The sequence below is a fragment of the Lagenorhynchus albirostris genome, chromosome 6 (genome assembly GCF_949774975.1).
Source record: "Lagenorhynchus albirostris chromosome 6, mLagAlb1.1, whole genome shotgun sequence".
Lineage (NCBI taxonomy): Eukaryota > Metazoa > Chordata > Mammalia > Artiodactyla > Delphinidae > Lagenorhynchus > Lagenorhynchus albirostris.
In genome coordinates, this window is record NC_083100.1 from 89,765,248 (window position 1) to 89,768,391 (window position 3,144).

Consider the following 3,144-nt stretch of genomic DNA (forward strand, 5'->3'; position numbering starts at 1 on the left):
ATGGCTCTTCCTGCTGCAGAAAAGAAGCCATCAGTCCTATGAGAAGTTCAATTATGAGGAGCCCAGTTTGGATGTAATAAGGTATGAGTGGGGAAATAAGGGTTCCCTAATAGCTCAGTGTCCAGAAACCCAGTGTAAGCTCCCAGGGTGATTTTCAGACGAATCTGCCTGTTGTGCCAGCATACTTGAGTTCTGTGCTTGTCCAGTTGTCTTTCCTGCTATAAATAGTCCAGAAAATTGAATAACGTAATATTAGGATGACAAGTAGGTCAGAATAATTTTGTTCTGAAGTAGAAGTTTTAACTTCTTAGGAATTGTGGATCACATTAAGAATCAGATGAAAGCTTTAGATGTTATCCCCTAAATACGAGTTTAGGCAAATAGACCAAGTCTTCTACATTATAGAATTTTGGGGGGACATTAACATGATACTTCACATGTAAACTTAATTTTGTATGAACCACACGGTAAATGTCCAACCTAATTTAGAGTCCCAAGCCTTCTCATATTAAGAAGATTTCATTTATCAATTTACACAACTCATATTAAAAATTACAAAAATATCTAATATCTGTATAAGTGGTCATGGGAAATGGTATATAAGATTAAAGTTATTCTTGATAAAGCTTAATTGCAGTTTATTGCATAAATAGCAAGAATTCAGATTTGATAAATCATTCTTTTTTAAAATTAATTAATTTATTTTTGCCTACATTGGGTCTTCATTGCTGCGTGCAGGCTTTCTCTAGTTGAGGTGAGCAGGGGCTATTCTTCGTTCTGGTGCACGGGCTTCTCATTGCGGTGGCTTCTCTTGTTGCGGAGCGCAGGCTCTAGGTACACGGGCTTCAGTAGTTGTGGCATGTGGGCTCAGTAATTGTGGCTCACAGCTCTAGAGCACAGGCTCAGTAGTTCTGGCACCCAGGCTTAGTTGCTCCACGGCATGTGGGATCTTCCCGGACCAGGGCTTGAACCTGTGTCCCCTGCATTGGCAGGCAGATTCTTAACCACTGCGCCACCAGGGAAGTCCTGATAAATCATTCTTGAAAAGCAACTCATTGCTTTTCAAGGTTGTGGTTCTTATTTTATTAATTTTTTTGCATGACAGTGAAATACATTAATCCTCCCTCTCAAATTAAGATTTCACAGAGACATACGTCAAGAAAAACTGTAAAAGTTTTGAAAATGAGCAAAAATGAGTAATGGTTTATTGTCCAGAACACTCAGATCATTTTAGCCTTTCATGGCATTCAATCTGTTTTTCTTGGACATGTGATTTTAAATATTTGTGTATAAGATCCTCCAATTTCATAGCTCCTATTTAGTGTCATGATCTAGGAAGATTAAAAAAAAGGTTGACAATTTTAGTTATTTATTATGTTTTAAATTTAAAATGTGAAAGGCCCTACTCTAAGTGGTAGGATTTACCAAGACTACCATCCTGAAGTTCTCTGCACTTAGCCAGTTGCAGTGTTCCTTGCTATTATATGTTTTGTTTGTATATAGGAAGTTTAAGAACACAATTCACTTGCTACCAAATTCAATGAGACAAGGTTATCCTGGGCACACTTTTCTTTGAGTATTGCTGGATGTTATTAAAGACAGAAAAGAGTAAAAGTAAAAATTATATTCACAAGATACATTTTTGTTTGAAATATATATTTATCACAGGTGGTATTTATTTATGTATTTATTTTGCGGTACGCAGGCCTCTCACTGCTGCGGCCCCTCCCGTTGCTGAGCACAGGCTCCAGACGCGCCCCAGTGTTTTCATTACAGTTGCATTAGTGTTTGTTAGATGATTGGCATTCTGATCATTTGGCTAAAATTCAAATGAGGTAACAGTCCTATTTTTTGATTTCTGTGGAGTAACTGAATCTTCAGGGAAATGGATTATGACAAAGTACAAATTCATTTCTGTTCTTTCAAAATAACAAGCTTCAATTAAATGTTAACACCCCAGGTGTTTTACATCTCTTCAACATTATCACTTCAGCTATTGAGACAGAGGGATGTCAAAAATCCAGATGCTGCTTACATTTCCTTTGGAATTCAATGAAGAAAGTTAAGAAAACTATCTGCATGTGAATTACTTTCAACAGTGGACTGCATCCTGACACTGATTAATTGCTAAGCAAAAACCATATTCACTGGAATGGCAGTTACATGCAAATATCAGAGGTGAACTGAAGAAGGCCTGGAATGACATACTACTTACAAGAAATTTAATTTTCAAGAATTAACTGCAGCATACTGAGATAGTAAGGCTTGGAGAAAAATAAACCAATATAGCTTAGAGGTATAATTTTATTTTCTTCTTTTCAAATTGTTTCTCACTTCATATGTCCATGAAAATGATGTACATCTTTTTTTTCCCCCCAATACAAGGCATTTTTATTGATCCACAGAACTTTTCTGAAACAGGAATAGCTAAGATCTATTATTTTCTCTTGGATTATGAAATCAAGAGTAAACAGGTGTACTAAAGAGACAAATGAGAGATTATGGAATTTAAAATATAATGGGTCCCTGTAATTATAATTTCTTTTGAGGAATGTGAGGCTGACACACCAGTCTAATGCTAATATAACACCAGCACATGATCAAATGCTAGAACTTTGAAAAAGAGAAATTTCTGAGGGGGATCCGAATAAACCACTCCAAAGTATGCTTATATTCTGAGCTGAAGGCAACTGAGAAATAACCGACTGTAAGAACCCTCTGCCTTCCCCTTTCTGCTTAAGAGTAGGGCATACATTTCTCTTTGTGAATGTGACATAAATTTCCGTTTGTAAAGGTGTTGCCCTTCCCATACCCAGAAAACTACAGATGACACTGAGATAAGTTTGCTTAACAAACCTTACTAAAAAAATCTTACCATATATTTACTCATCTTATCACAATTTCTATTCCTTTGTTAAAATGGTATATAAAACCTCTAGTCAAACCACTTCTTTGGGTTTTTCATTTCTTTTCTGTGAATCCCCTGTACACATAAAAATTTAAACATTACATACAATTTGTATGTTTTTTTTTTTTTCCTGCTAATCTGTCTTTTGTCAATGTAATTCATTTACCCCTTCAAAGAACCTAATAGGGTTAGAGGAAAAGTTTTTCCATCCCTAACTTCCATGCAACTCAACGTGT